The sequence below is a fragment of the Lepidothrix coronata genome, unplaced genomic scaffold (genome assembly GCF_001604755.1).
Source record: "Lepidothrix coronata isolate B3197 unplaced genomic scaffold, Lepidothrix_coronata-1.0 Scaffold16, whole genome shotgun sequence".
NCBI lineage: Eukaryota > Metazoa > Chordata > Aves > Passeriformes > Pipridae > Lepidothrix > Lepidothrix coronata.
Window position 1 is genome coordinate 2,141,314 of NW_016690196.1, and position 16,902 is coordinate 2,158,215.

Here is a 16,902-nt window from a genome sequence, read left to right on the forward strand (position 1 = left end):
GCACGCTGTGTCTCACCTAAAAAAATCCACTGCGTGGGCTCGAAGGGTTAATGACCTTTCCCAAATCTTTGCTCGCGAAGACTGGCCATTATGGATTGAGATAAAGACAGTATAATAGGAAAAGGAAAAATTGTGTGCACAAGCAAAACAAAGCAAGGAATTAATTCACTGCTTCCCATGGCCAGGCAGGTGTTCAGCCATCTCCCAGAGAGCAGCGCCCCATCACGTATAACAGTTACTCAGGAAGACAAACACCATCATTCCAAATGTCTCCCGCTTTCTTCTTCTCCCCACTCTGCCCCCTCTTTCATATACTGAGCATGATGTCATATGGTATGGAATATCCCTTTGGTCAGTTTGGGTCACCTGGCTGTGTCTCCTCCCAACCTCTCATGCACTGCTAGCCTCCTCACCAGCATGGCAGTACGAAAAGCAGAAGAGGCCTTGGTTCTGTGTAAGCCCTGCTCAGTAATAACAAAAACATTTCTATATTATCAACCAGGTGTTCAGCACAAAGCCAAGACATAGTGCCATACTAGCCACTCTGAAGAAAATTAACTACCCCAGCCAAAACCAGCACAGTACTTAATGAAGGATATTCTTACTAAGCCAGCTGCTGAAATCCTTAATTTATGGGGAAGCTGAACTCCTACAGGCATCAGCTTAGAGTAGAGACCAAACAGACTCTCAATGTCTTTTAGAGGAGTTTATCTCTCTCTACACACTGTATAGAGGCTAGAGATACTATTTGGACAGCTAAATCAGATTCATGTGGTTCAGCATTATGTGTACACCTAATTGTTTTGTATGCGCTTCTCCTCACTGGAGGTGACATAAATGTGAATTTATGTGCAGACGTGTGGAGACAAAAGGAGGTTACTGATTCAGCATTTGGCTGTCTAATTATTCGTTGCTGCTGTCAGAACTACCTTTCTAAAAGGAACCTAACTGTGACTTTTGCTCTTGGGCTTCTTTCTTGGTTAGAGCATATTTGTGCTGCCTGAGGGGTGCCCCAAGGCCCTCCTCTAGTTATATATATTTTATATATATATATATATATATATATATATATATAACAGCACTTTTATCCTTTTAAGCTCAGACAGTTTAGTGATTGTGTAGGTCTGGTGAATTTACTAATAGACCAACCAACACAGAAGCTAGAGTCAATATAGTCATGCAGTGTATCTTCTGTTTTAAATGAAAGGCATTCCCAAATGAAAATTATATCCATTTTAATGAAAAACTCTCAAATAATGTTCTCCACAGACTGTAGTTATAGCTACCTCTAAACAGTGTCTCCACTGATTGCTACTGCATTACTCATTGTAAGATGAGCTAGTACAATACAAGTAATGCTTTCTTTTCCTACAGTCTTTTCAGAATGTAAATGTATTTAGGTTATTATAATCATTTGCCTCAGATCCTGCCAATTAAAAAAGAAGAAAGATGGAATAGAAGTATTGTTTTGCAAGTGACAATTAGATATCTTGCACTGCCTTAGGTTGCATTTCTGTTTGTTTTCCTTCCTAATTTCCTTTGAATACAGTTCCGTGTTTTTCTTTCTTTTCACCTCTTTTATCTTCTGTGGGGATTGTCAGCAGAAAATTTTCATCTAATTATTCATGGCTCATGTTCATGCTATGGAATGTCTTTCTCACCACAAAGCCCTTTGATAGGTTCCCCATGGTATTTCTGGTTGACATCTTCCTAGTCCTGGAGTTTTCGTATTCACATCCTGGTCATGTTATTGAGCAGAATGTATAAAACAGCCTCTTTCACTAAAAGGTCTTCAAGATCCGTATGTGTTAGTTTTTAAGTGGCTTGACTGGTGAACATGAAATGCTGCCGCCGACACCCTCATGCAACATGGAATGTTGTAGGTCTGCTATGGACTACGGTTTAGAACAATACGTCTGAGGAGCGAGATGGTGGTCACACTGTTACAGCACTGTCCTGACTTATTAGGTATTGCTGTGGTCATGCCTTCCAAATCAGAGCTATGCTCATATGAAGCAAAAACCACTTCAGCTAATGAAGCAAAGGATGCATCATTGCAGTAGGCAGAGCCAAAGTGGCATCAAATGGTTAACAGGATGTTTGCTGGTACGTCATCAAGTGGCAGTGAGTTGGTGTGATGTTGCAGAACACAAATAACTTCTAGATCAAGTTCACACTTGTTTAGTTCACTATCTTCTTTATAATGAGCAACCTGTAGCTTCTGAGGAAATGCGAGAAATTGTGTGGGGGCCAGGCATGAACACATCTTATGACTTCTAGTACAGCACTGAGTGGTTCATTTGATCTGGATTCTTGAGTAAGTAGCAATCCGTTCATCATCATTTTGAGCAAGTGTTGTACAGCATTTTCCTGGCCAACACCAGTGGCTTCACACTGTTGGTTTTTCCCTAACAGACAAGGGTAGGAGAAGAAATACTCTGCGGAAATGAAGGAAATATTGTGAGTGCAAGTCCTCAGCTAGGTTGGAATGGCATTTCTTCAGCAGTCTAGATTTAGTACCAAGGTTTGACATTATAGTACCTCAACTACAGAGGACATATTAAGCTGTGAACAGCATTAAACTGCCTTTCTCCTTCCTGTTTCTTCAGGTTTAACCTTCTTAATTTAGTATTCTTGTTCACAGTAGATTTTTAGCAAAAAAATTGACCAAAATTTTGATACAAATGGTGATTAAAAACCTGTTAACTTCAGACAGAACAAAATCTTAATTTTGGAAAAACATATTTTTTTTCCAACAACAACAAAGCCCTTTTTCAAAAGGACTTCTACAACTTAGCCAACTGCAATAGAACAACTGCTTTTATGTATTACAGTTTGCCACATCATACTTATAGACAACTCCCGTTTAATTGGATAAAAATTTTGCAGTCATGGAAGGTAGGATCAAAAAAAAGCCATAGGAGATTTTTTAACAGACAGAGACTAGTACATGAAGGTAAAATGTGGCATGAATCTGAAGGTAAATCAGAGGTTAGTGAGCACAGGCATAGGATAATGTCACTGATGTTTGGACTTCATAATATAAATGGCCAGAACAGTCAAGTTTCTGCTAGAGAAAGAATATTATGCCAACAGAAGAGAATATTTGGTTGATCGTTTGAGACACTACTTAAATAGTGATGAGAACATTAAGAATGTCATTGGAAAACTAAGTTCTTCACTGATATAGTCAAGGCTCCTCTGAGCTTTATAATGTTTCTGGCATACTCTGAAATTGCAGCACCTGGTAAAGGATATGTTGACCTGTCAGTTAAATTCAGATCTAGTAAATTTGTCTTTAGGTAGAGCTTAATCATTTCATCCTAGTCAGAGACTGTTATTTTAGTAGCTATGGACATCTGTGCACAAGATATAGCTCCTATACTCTTAGCCAAAGTTGCTCTGAAAGAGTGGAAGTTGTTTTTCTGATAAATGTTTTCCATTAACCACCAGGGCTGCTCAGCAGATGAGTATTTATGTCACCATCTCTCTTCTTGTCATGCCTTGTGATTTACCTTCTCTTGCTGTTTATGTTGCAGAGGTCTCTGAGTATCATTTATGTAGCTGTGGGCTAAGGCTGTGGGAGAAGTGGGGCAGGATGCTCCTTTGCTTTCACACAAAGGCAAAGGAGAGAAGTCAGTTCACATTCTGTGCTCCCCCTTTACTTCTCCAAGGCTACAAAACATCCCAGTCCTCAAGGGTGGAGAAAGTGATAAGAATTTTGTTCTTTACTCACTCTCTCAACATATACTGTAGCCACTGAGAAGGCTTGATTCTGTGGGAGATAGGATGTACCCTATAAATATGTGCTGTACCTGTTCCCCAGTCTTTGCCTCTATACCCATCTTTCAAGTCAGTGTGACTCAGTCATCTACTTAGCATTTAAGGACTTTTAGTGGTGTAAACCAAAGCCACTGATACCAGCAGTGAATCCATATTGTTTTGGTGAGGCAGTGCTTCACTGAATACATAAAATCAGGTTTTTTGTTAAATACTGGCTCATTATTAAGAGCATTAGTTGCAGCAGGGCACTGCTCATATTTTTTAAAAGTCAAGGTTTTCTTTACAGCCAAAATGTACAGAAAGCGCCCATGGTGACAGAATCATTGAAATTCTAAAAATAAAGCAGGGCATTTGTGCAACATAATTATACCTACCTTGTTCTTGGAACTGAACTATGCAGCACTGAAAATACCATACTTGGACACAAAATTGATTCCTAAATATCAGTCTGTGAATTCTCAAGTGTATTGGCTTGAGCACAATATGGTGTTAATAGTATTTAAGCCAGATTTTGGGTATTTAGATGCTTAACATTCAGTAGCTTTAGATACTATTCAAACTGTGTAGAAACCATTCAAAACTGGGCCCTTTTATTACTGCAAAAGTGAACATTGTACTAAACCTTGAAAGAGAGAGCAATAAATTAAAAAAAAAAAACCTAATAGAAGCTAACACAGTTTGAGGTGCAGGTGAAAGCCAACTCTTAATTCTATTTGTGGGCTTTGCTCCAGCTGGGCTAGTTGTGTGGGTGAGGGAAGCCAGATTTGGGATTGGGAAGCAATAACACTGAAGAAGACATAGGGATGAAGAGATGCAGTATGCAAGAGCTAAACTACAGTCTGTATTTCCAGGAACACTGGGATGAGGAGAGAAGAGTTCCTCTTTACAGTGTCATGATGCAGAAGCATGGGCTACAATGTTGTGAGAGAGACTGAGAAACCAGGGATTTCAGAGAAAGGGATTACGAGTAATTAATGATCCTAATAAAAAGGACTAAATGTGTATAGTTTGGCTAAGTGGTGACAAATGTAGCCCGAGGGATAGAACAGCCCACAAATTTTTGAGGTATGAAACTCCCCCAAAGAGAGAGAGAAGAAGAATTATTTAGCATAAAGGATGAATTGCAGCTATAAGTAAATGGAGAAAACAAGACAAAGAAAAACTTAATCTCAATATTGGGAACAATTTCTTGAATGAGAGTTCAGTTATTACCCCCTGGAATAATCATCCCAAAGAAGTGTGGGAGCCTGACTTTTCCCTGTATTAAACACTTGGCTGGAAAAATACCACACACACAACTGGAGCAAACTTAATCTTAGTGTGTGAGAATAGAGAAGGTCTAAAGGTCCACTACCCTTATGCTGTCTAAGGCAATAACATATACATGGACCTGCTCTTCTTTCCTGATGTTTGGGAGCTTTTTCTTGGATAAATCAGTTCAAATTTCAAACTATATTGGCAGATGTACCTCTGTAGATGCAGCTGCCCTGGGCAGGAGGAAGCCCTTGTGCCATGGGAGGCCAGGCCCTGGCTGTCTGGGGAGCAGCTGTGCAGGAGAAGACCCGGGGTCCTGCTGGGCACTGAGCCTGCAGTGTGTCCAGCAGCAAAGGACAGCATCGGTGTCCTGGGCTGTACTGGCAGGAGCAGAGCTATGGATCAAGGGAAATGATTATCCCTCTCAGCTCAGCACTTGTTATACTCTGTCTAGGCACCATGTCCAGCTGGGGGGCATCTCCAGTGCAAGAGAGACAAACAAGTTGAAGGGAGTTAATCAGAGGCCACCAAGGCCCTGGTTTGAGCAAGGAGGATGTACTAGAGAGACCGCCCATCCAACCTGAATTGTCCTATGCAGTATCAGTCTTGTTTTGCTATAGACAGTGATGCATACCAGATAACTTTTAGAAGTTTTTATAAAAACAGTTTATTCCACAGAAAGTATGAGATTATGTCCAAGTTTAGCAAAAAGATGAAGGACATTTTTGCTTTGAACAGAACTTGTTCTGTTGGGCTGCACTGCTACACTTTTTTACCTGGAAAAAAAGGGAGCCTCAGAGAAATTGTAAATAGCAGCGAATCCTTGAGACAGTTCTGCCTGTCTAAGCCATAGTTGTGTGTGAGGAGTGTGTCACTTCCCCCTTTCCCTTAGTGACATATTCCTGACACTGCTTTCAGTCGCATCCCCTTCGTGCTGGTGCTGCCTGTGGCAATGCCTTTCTTTGGAGTGGACTGCAGTGTGCTTGCTGTGCCGTACTGTATGCAGTGTGGTACTACTGGGAGCTTATATAAATGCCATCACTGGAGGTTCTTCCAGCCATAGGGAGATGGTGCAGCGTTTCTCAGTGTCTCTTTGCTGATAGGGAGGGCATGCTTTGCTTGCTCTGACATTCTGCCTCTTGTGCAAACATTAATACCTAAGCCATCTGAGTTTATAATGCTTTAACATCTGAATTTTATGCAGGTGTAAACAATTAATGAGTTTGCAAGGTAATGAAAAATTAGGCCTTAGGTCCTCAGAAGCAGGCTCCATTGTTATTTGAATAAGGAGACATGGAACAGTGATTCTAAAATATCAGGAGAGTTTTTGCAAACATGCTTAAATCAAACTGCAGTTAGAGAAATGAAATTGAAAGCTATGTTATGGCAGTGGCTGGGAGAAAGATCAAAGAAAGGACCATGGTGGCACAGAAAAAGAGAGAGGGGACAAAGGGAATCACTCCGCATAATGCTTCTGGCTACCCCTCGATTTCATGTAACAGTTTACTGACCTCTCTTCCCCTTTCTTCTGCTTGTTATGCCACCATAACTCTTTGTGGGTCAGTGTTGTAAACTGGATCACTGGTAGGCTAAAAATGCATCCCTTCAGGGGTGTGCTTGCTCTCCTGACATGATAAACCATGACCAGCAGGGCAGCAGAGGTAAATGCAGTTCATCTTGGCTGTTACATGTGAGCCTTGGCCTTTGCACTGAAGTAATTGGATGTGCCCTTTCCATCAGCTGTTCTAATAGCCAAGGTTTGCCTGTATACAAGAGAGATATGTGCTACTGCTCTTTATGTTTATGTGTACTTTGCTATGTAAACTATATTTAGCTCATTGCATTACAGAGGTAAAAATTACATTCTGTGAGTGAGTAAAGAACAAAATTCTTATCCCTTTCTCCACCCTTGAGGATTGGGATGTTTTGTAGCCTTGGAGAAGTAAAGAGTATAAACAGTGTTATATGTGTGTATAAACAGTGTTAAAGGCTTAACCTGTTCAGCCCTCTGCAAGGGAATTCTTGAGTTACTCGTTAAATAGACTCCCAGCAGGTGTTTGCATCTCTCTTTACCTCTCCCAGTTACACACATGCTGTGTGTTTTGCTCTTTCACAGCCACTCTTAAACATTGAGTAACATGGAAGAGAGAAACTGAGACAGCTTCTTTCAGAAAGCTGCAGGGAGAAGTTTGTAACATGCTATTCAAAACCTCCTACAAATGAGAAATGTTTTGCTGGAGCAGGTACTGTGTGGGGTAGGAAGCATGACATTCAGTCAAGATACCTTCTCAGATGAAATCTGTTAGGTGGTGGTAGTGTTTGCCCAGGGAATTGTGACTCTTCTGTTCCTTCTGGCTTTGTAGCATCTCTGTGGATTTTGGGATCTTTATGGCTTTCTGTCTTCACCTCTATGCTGTTGCACTTCTGTGAGGGAAGCTACAGCTCTAACCAGGAACATCTGAACAAAATGTTTTATTATCAGACACAAAGAAAAGTTTCTTGCATTTGATTTTCTGGCCATAATGTAGTAATGATAATGATGAAATGGCAGGCAATATAAATAATGTGATTATAGTTATTTGGATGGGGAACTGGAGGAGTTTTATTACCTTCTTTGCTTCTTTCATAAGTTTCAATATGCCCATTTAAAAAGTATAACCAAAACAATATGTTTCCTTGGTTTATACATTACTCACTATGAAAAGTTCCTAGCAATGAGATATACAGATTTTTTTCATGAAGGGAAAGCTTAATATTACATGTGAAAAATGTGCCTAAATGGGTCTTTCTCTTTTTGAGCCAGCATACCAAGAACTAAATGGATAAAACCCAGTAAACATTACACTAACCTTTAGTAATATTCAGTTATTGTAATTTGCTATATTTATTTCTATTTTTATTAGCTGACCTAAATTTCATCCTTTCATCTTTTTTCTCCCATTTTAGCAGTCATTTGTGGATTAAGAGGCTTTTAGTTTTGTATCTCATTGGGATAAAGAGTGGGACAAATTTCAAGCTTTCCATGAACCAGCTGTTGTGAAATCATACAGAAGTATTTGGAACAAGGCGAGCTTAGATTTCCTGAAAATTTGCCCCATATGTGTTATGCACAGTTGCATGTTAGTGCCTAAATTGTTTTCTTTTCTTGAGGTTTGCAAAGTTTCTCTGTGGCATTGCTTTTCTGGATAATAAACCTGCACAGCCTTAGGAGAAGCAAACAGTGGCTGTTTGGGGTAAAGCTCCACAAACCTATGTAGTGTCCACACAATTCCTTCTTTAACTCTTATCAGGTTAGTGACTAAAGCTGTATGAACCATCATCTTTGTTTGGCATCAGAAATGAAACCAACAAAATTCTGGTTTGAGTTAGACAGAACATTCTTTTCAATCTGATATACACAATTTTATTTCTCTTTCCATGTATGCTAAAGTTTAAAAAAAATATCTGTGTGTGGTTTTAAGGCTCTGAAGTGTTTCACAGGTGTTCTTAAAATTCTTGTACATCCTTTCATCCTAAACACTGTTCATGGCCAAAGCTACTAGCCAAATTCTAACCCATAAACTAGAAACTAAGAAACTGAGGACTGCATCCTACCCTCTGTTACATGTCTGTGCTCGTAGAGAGGAAAGGTAGAGGAACTGTGTTAGCTCTCTGCACCAGCAGCTCTGGGCACTACTGTAGCACTCACAGGTTAAGCTGGGGTAGTGATTAATGAGCCAGCTGGTCCACCACAACCTTGAGGGACACTTCTAGTGCTGCAGCTAGATGGTACGTAGATAGATGATGCTTCACTCATTAGCTCTTGGACAGAAAAGTGCTTCTTTGCCTTCCTGAAAGTGTATATTCCTGCCCTGAAGAATTCAAGCCAGTGTGAGTGCTTGCCACCTGTAGATACCACACACTGACTGCCAACCTCAACTCTGAGCTTGCCATTTGCAAGGATAGACCTCTTTTCCCCATAGCTTTGGAATGATTTAGATATTATGCAGGCTTAATCTCTATGGCACTTTCTTCCTCTAATTCAACCTGCAAGGATTTATATAACCAAAATTATTACAGACTAATTAAAACGAACAGTCTTCAAATGGTCTCACATACTTCTTTATACTTCCTTTGCTTATGGCAATGTGACAGACGGTGTTCAAGCATCCAAAATAACTGTGCTTGCTTCCTGTTATATAAGATGAATCCTTAAAATAGACTGCTTAGAGATTTTTTGAGTTGGTGTTTTTTTTTTTACTTCCCTCCCAGCCAGCTTCCCAATATCACAACACCATCCTCATATAAGACAGTGTGACTGCCCTTCTGCTTCTGCTATAATCTTATTTAGCCTTGGAAAAGAACATAAAAATAAGCTTTGTTTTTGCCATTCCATTTTTTTCTGTGACATCAGAGAGAGAAGGGGAGATGGCATGGTCACATGCCTTATATTTATACTCTTTTAATTAGCAAATGTCTTGCTCTTGAAGTTCTCATGATAGTGAGTTTATCTGCAGCAAAGGCAGCCAGCCTCTCTGCTTATGAGCCGGTTTTACTCACAGACAGGTGTTCAATTGAGTTGTACTTGAAAAAATTCTGCATCTTGCTTGGTAAATAATGATTGTGTAATCATGTCTTGCGCTCCTAACACACACAGTGGTAACTCCAGTTTGGCAGGCTACCCCACCAGCTAACTTTTCTAGGAGCCTCCTAACAGCTGTATTGACAAGCTCCATGCGTGAGATGGTTGTCTTGTGTTCTAACTTTAGGGCTTCTTGTAATTTCCTTCTTCAAGAAAATGAGTATTTTTTGCTTCTTTTTTTTTTTTTTTTTTCAGCAGCAATACAGGGCATACTTCATGGTATTGGATCAGGTCCACACACAGGAATTGCTTTCATAATTTGAAAAATGCCTGTTCCTGAAATTTGTCCAGCCCCTTAAAGGTCCCATTAGTCTCAGTGAGAGCTAAAAGCGTGCAGCACGCACTGTAGGAGGTGGTTGGGTCCTTGCAAAATTGAACTTGCAGAGAAAATTTATCATACATTCAGAAACAAGTGACCCAAGATTGGCCTCCGTGAGCTTCAAAGCATGATCATATCTCCGAAGAGTCATTGAAACTACCCCTTACATTATTGATTTGAATTTAATGTGATAAGAGTGTGTCCCCTTGAAGTGTTAGATGTGTGAAATACAACCATCCAAAAAGGCCCTGCAGATACACTGTTTCTCCTGGTGCAAAATGCTGTCTAATTGTGTCACATAGTCTACGGGTCTTCTTTCCAGATCTTCATTTTCAGAGGTAGGTATCTAGAAAAGAAAGTAAACCCAAAAGGGAGCATAAGCGCACTCTAGCCAGGGGAACAGAATGGCAAATGAAAGTCTAACTCGGTGCAGCGGGGAGGAGCTAATCATAGAGCAAGGACTGTAACATTACTCCCATTACATCAGCCTGTTGGTGATGAGCCAAATGCATTTCATCCTCCTGCTGTGTTTTCAATATTACCTGTTTGAATGAATCGTTGTGGCAGTAATCAGATAAAGTGAAAACACGGCACATATGTAAAGTAGCTACAAGAGCACATAATAAAATGAAAGAAGAAAAGGAGTCAGTGATACTGATGACTGAAAAGGAGAGCTCTGTAGCCACTTGCTTTGTCTGGTATGGACTTGTGCTGTCCCAGCTCAGGTGTGAAGCAGTGTGGTGGTGTTGGCCCAAGCTAACAAGGCCCAGAGTTGGTTCCCTGTTCTGTGCTCCACAGTGCTTCTCTTCTTTGGTTTGTGCATGCAGGACTGGTGTGGGTGTTGATCTGTACAGGGGAAAGTGAACTTTCTGTGCTGCATGTGTGTGTTCATATATACACAAACCACACACATATATATAAAATATATATATATATATAAAGCAACAATTTTTGTTATGAGTCATATTTCTTTTTGCCAACATGATTGTATCAGTATCATCATTCTTGAGTAACTGCAATTTTATCATTAAGTGATACTCTGCATTATATTCCCATATTCCTCATGCTGCTTAGGAATAAACTGACTAGAATAAATACTTTCACACTAAGAAGGCTATTTGCCATAACCATGCTACTGTAATTACAGTGGGATAGCTTCTGTTTGGACAAGGGCAAAAAAATCTGTATTTATATAGCATAAGTTAAGGCTTATTTGTCTGTGTCAGCTTCACAGTGCTTCTGCACTGTGGGCACAGTGTATACCTATTGCTTTCCTGCTGAAGCACCATATCAGGGAGAAGAATAACATTCATATTTAGAAATTTAGTGTTTCTTGTGGTGTAAAAAGGTTGTGTTATCAGCTACTTGAAGCTAAAATACTTTACCCCTCTCTTGTCCCCTAATATTTTTAGTCTTCCGAGTTGTAACACTCAGTCTTGAATGACTGCTTGAGTGGAGCTGCTTCAGTGATGCAAGTTTATGGTGATGTTGCAAGTGTACAAAACAGAAATTAAAAATAACCTCAGTTCTGAGAGTGTGAAAGGCTGTGTGGCTGTGTACAAAGCTGTACAGAGCCCCACTCTTTATTGGAGTCTAATGGGTTCTGTTAAAGCCAAAGGACTGGCTTTACACTCTGTGGCTCAGTGAGAGGGTGCAGGGTGGGTTTTTTGGTTGTGAGAAATGAAAGTGCCATGATATGCTGATATCTTCTAAAAGCCTTTTAGAGAGGACTGATTGCAACCTACCTTTGCTGGGTACTAGTTCACAGAACAATCAGGGTGGGAGGATGAGGGGAGGATCTGCTTGAGGTTCCTCAGAGAGTTCCTCAGAGAGTTCCTGACAGGTTTGTTTTAAGCCCAGAAGGCCTAAACTGATAAAGTTAGACAGCTTAAATAAGTCCCAAATGGATAAATACCCTGCAGATAGAATGAAGTTTTCATTTTGTTCTGAAGTTTCAACAGGAATATGTTTTACTCCAAAGGAGTGGAGAGTTCTTTAATAAAAGGAGGCAACCCTAGACATGACAGATCAGTTGGTCAGCTTAATTTTAACTACATTACCCACTCAATAAGTTTTCCATCCTCTCTAGTTTGAATCAGATAAAAGCATTTCAAGTGAGAGCAGAGTCTCATGATGTTGGAAACTGAATGCAAAGTTTTGTTTCCTACTGTTTTATGGTTATTTAAAATATAAATATTACCAATATACTGAATGTGTCAGGATGATCAAATTTCCAGAATGGAAAATAGGGGCTTCTCTTGCTGCAAACACAGAGTGAGGGACCATTTGGACTGCTTGTGCCTTGCTGCAGGCAGCTGTAGTAAGGCAGAAGAAACAAATTAATCTCTCTGTTATCTTCTTCTCTGGAAAGTGAAGTATACTCAAATTTTTCTGTATGCAGAATGTGCTCTCTTCTTCTCCTGTCCTCTGTCTGGTGTAAAAGAAATATAGTAAAAAACTACAATTTTTGTCTTATTATTGGCCGGGGGGCTGGGGTTGGTGAAGGATGAGCAAAGAGCAGCTGTTTGTTACACAGAAGAGAGATGGTAAGATCTGACTACAGGCTGTCCTATGTCTTACTTCCCATGTTTATAAACTTTTTCTGTATAGCAAGTAGGACAACAGGATGAAATCTATTGTAGAACCATATAAACGCACTTTGGTAGGTGTGCAGAGAAAGAAGTACTGGAAATGGTTTCCAAGTTCAAAAGAAAACTGTCAATAATCCTAACTTGACTTTCTGGTTTCCTGACAATGGGATATTTATCATAAAGTAGGCAGATGAACCAATTTTCCAGGCCTTCTCATCAAAGAAAGTACTTCACAGAGCAGTGATTGTGCTGTGATGGAGGCAAGGCAGTGACTTGATCTGTGTCAGGGGGCTGCATTACTAAACAAGAGATCTCTTGGAAGAATAATTCTGTTCCTGGTTTTTTTTAAGTATTCTCTGAGTTGTTGGTAGAGGTAATGTTTAGCCTACTGTTTACTTTGGTGATGAGGACCGGGATCTTTAGAAGAACACATTGTACCAAGATGTTTTAACATGGGGGATGTGCCTTTTGATAGGATTGCACCAAGCAGTAGGTGCTGTGGGTCAGAAACCTATGGGTCACTGGAGAGGGAAGAACCAGAAGCCCCCAGTACAGAGAGAGCTGACTCAGCTTTTAGTAGGCCAGCTGTCCAGGAAGCAAAGCTTTAGATGCAGACAACTCTGGGAAAGCTTCAGGTATTCACTGAGCATGATTTGTCTTATGAAAAACAAGAAACAGAAAGTTTATCATGCTCCTAACCATTGATTATAGAGAATAGTGGAGAAAGACAATAGGATGACAAGAGGAGAGCTCAGAGTTATGGCTGAATCTGCCTGCTTGGGAAATGAGCTTTCATTCTGACTGCACCACGTGAAACATTCATGCCTAGCTCTCATTAGAGCAAACAACAATATTTTGGCCTGCAGATGATAAAAAATATATCACAGAAAAGCCCGTATCAAAAAAGAAATAGGAGGATTATAAGAGGGAAAAGATTTTTCTGGGTAATATTGCTCCTTGTATTTGTAATACCTACCATGGACCCATGAGATTCAGAGACTTCAGTCCCTTTGGTGTTCTGACAAGACTCTAATTCCTCTGATATCCCTTCCCACTGCACCCCTCAGTCTCAGCTGTATTTTATCAGTATTGAACATGAGTTACTGGCACTTTTTTCAGGTGGAACAGATGTGTGAATATGAGTGCTATCAACAAACCACAAAAGAGACTGAGATCCAAGTAAAATCAAACAGCAAATACATTTTCCTCTTTTCTTTATATAAGACAGGATGTGTTTAAAAAACCATTTTTGCATAAAATTTTGAGCCACTTTAAATAACTTATTTTTCCACCTTTAGAGGTGGAATAATTTACTTCTCTAAGAAACAAAAATACATGTCAAATACTGGTTCAGTATAGCAGTATACCCAACTGTCTGAGAAGTGCCCTCAGAACTGAAAATTAATTGGCTTTCACTGAAATTTGTACAGGTAATTAGCAAAAAGCTGCTGATTAAATTCTTTACATTTCTTATAAATTCTGCTTGTTGGTGCCTGTGCCACACATCTGTACAGTTCATTTTTTTTTTTCTGGCAATAGCCTACTACTCTGTGTGGTGTATTTAATTTCATGGGTTTTTTTTTCATTTCACTTTACTGGAAATAGAAAAAAGAGAACAAAAGGTTTGTTTTAAAAATATCAGTAATTGCCAACACTAATAGTGTTTTCCAGTTTTATAATTTTTCATATTAATTCATTTTGCAGTATGATTAAAGTAGGTTAAATATAAAGGTCGGCTCCCAAAGGAGGTGGGGTCCGAGCCAGCAGAATGCTGAGCATTCCTGCAAGAGGCTGGGTGCATGGGACTTTCCCTGCAAATGGTAGGATATGAGGACATTTAGTATTGAGTAGAATTACTTCCATCTGCCATCAGTAGATAGAGATAGAAGGTCTTATCACAAAACATTGAAGGGGACTTGGGTGAAATTTGTGTCAAATTTGTTTCTCAGCAAGATACATGGATTTCATTCAGAATAAATTCATCAGCCTCTGCTGATTAGCTAATGTCCTCCCAGAAAGGCAACAATAATCAAGACATTTTTTAATGTGTTTTGGTTAGAGCCTTGCAAAAAGAAGCAGCCATTAACTTTTTCAGTATGAAATTGTAGTTTGACAGTTCTCCAATTATATTTAAATTAATATTCTCAAAATTAAAGCTTTAATTTTGGATTTCATGAATTTCTGAGACTGATGCCAAGTGAGTTTATTGAAAAATTTCAGAGAAAATACATTTTGATAGAAAAAATAAAGCATAATATTTTATTGCTTTCAGAATTGCAGCAATATTTCTTTCATAGCATCATTGGATCAACAAGGGTTGAAGTGACCTCAGAATGTTTCTAATCCAATTTCCTGCTCGAAGCAGGTTCAGCTCTGAAGTCAGACACATTGTTCACACCCTTATCCATTTGGGTCTTAAACTTTCCCAAGCACAAAAAAAGCACCATGTTGTTTGGCTGCCCTCAGGATAAAAAAGCCTTTCCTTTTACCCTGTCCAGACTTCTCTCATTTCAGCATATGTCCTTTAGCTCTTTATCTCCTTCCATACCCTGGTACAGAGTGTAACTCCATCATCTTGGTACCCTCCTTTTAGGTACCGGGGGGGGATGCCGAGTTAGACATCTCCAAAAGCATCATAACTATTTGTGTGAATTTGCTGGGATGATCTAGATTAAATTATCATTTCCCACCATTTGTGAAATTCGTTGTGCTTCAGCCTATTTCCATGAAGGTGGGATCATAAAATTTCTTTCTTTTGTTTTGTCTACTTTGCTTATTAGCTGTTAGGACTGGACTGATTTTAGGATGTGTGCAGTCTGTTATGAGAAGAACCTCATTCTTGGACTGTATAATATTATACATAGTAATGGCTATAGTCTCCAGTAGTTGAAAACAACTTGTCTCAAAGAATTATCACTATCTTATGGTGGTGACTTAAATAAGTACAAGACAAAACTAACAGGAACTCTTAGAGGAAATAGTTTTTACTATGACAGGAGATTACTTGTCAGAGCTGGGCTGAAGTGCATTGAATTTCAGTGCATCTGCATTGTCAGAATAGTTTACCATTTGTACACTGGTGTTATTTTAAATGTGCCGACCTCAAAAATATTGATGAGGCAAAATCCCCTGTAAAACATACCTGCCTTTTAACCTTTTTATGGTTCTGCCAACTGGAAAGTTAAACAATGACAAAATGGACTGTGAATCTGTGTGCTGGCTGCTTTTCCTCCTGGTGTTATGAGAGGTTTTTGCTGAATGGGACAGAGATGAAGCAAAATAGCTTTCTGCACAGTATGTGGTCAGGCTTTAGCATCCAAGGTAATAGAATAACCGTAATCATATAAGCTCCATAAAACTTACAGCTAAAGAATTTTCTTTATGTGATTTTAAGGACTGTTATTAAATGGCCAGTGGTTTGTGGCCCTCTCATTGCAAAGCTTCTGTTAGTCATGTTTTTGAGCTTTCGTGAACGCTCATGAAAAGAGTCAGCTAGGGGCTGACTAATAGTCCTGTCCCACAGTTTGGCATTTGCTACGTTATCTCAGACATAGGGAAAATCTGCCAGCTATTCCTGGTGGAGCTTTTATGAGAAGGCAGTGTAACTGTACATCTAAAGCCCTAATATTTTACAGCTAACACTTGAAGACTGACAGATCTGCATATGTTTCTTGTTTTACACAATAACAGTACAAATATAAAACAGTGCACATCTCCTTTCTTATTGCTTAGTGGCAATGCCAGTGTCTTGCTATATAAATCTTTATTATATATAGGCAATACTTCTTAACATCCAAAGCTTGAGCTGGATGGAGCCTATTTCTGACCTTTCCTTGGAAGATACTAGAACCCTTGCCCTCAGCTCTGTGAGCCTGAAATTAAGGCTACTCTGGTTTGTGGTTGTCGTGCTCTTGCCTATGCAGTTTTCACACATGGACTTCAAAATGCATTGTCAAGTAACCATGGCAGTAATTGGTAAGTTCTTACATTTGAATTCATTTGAGTTGGAGTAAATATAGCTGGTTTTCTTCCCCTATTAAGCTAGTGCTAAACATCTGATTTTATTTTAACCCAAGTATAACGGTTCAGCTTGCTTCATGTATTAAGCATGCAGTGACACATGTCCAATTGATCCTCAGAGCTTTCCAAGAACAGGATAATGTAATGAGAACTGTGATCTCTCTGACTACCGTTTTTTATAAAAGCATATTTCATAAAACCATTTTTAGAGAGAAAAATAAGGTAGGTTAGTAATAAAAAACAACCTTTACCCATTCTTAAAAAATTGACTAATAGTTTCTCTTCTGTTTTTGAATACTGAACATTTTTTTTAG

The 16,902-nt window shown here is 39.3% G+C and overlaps 1 protein-coding gene across 1 annotated transcript in view; it reads left to right on the forward strand.

Annotated features, from left to right (window-relative positions):
- The window catches only part of KIF26B (kinesin family member 26B), a 295,015-nt gene that overhangs the window by 155,775 nt on the left and 122,338 nt on the right, over window positions 1-16,902 (forward strand). The gene's annotated exons all lie outside the window — the stretch shown is intronic.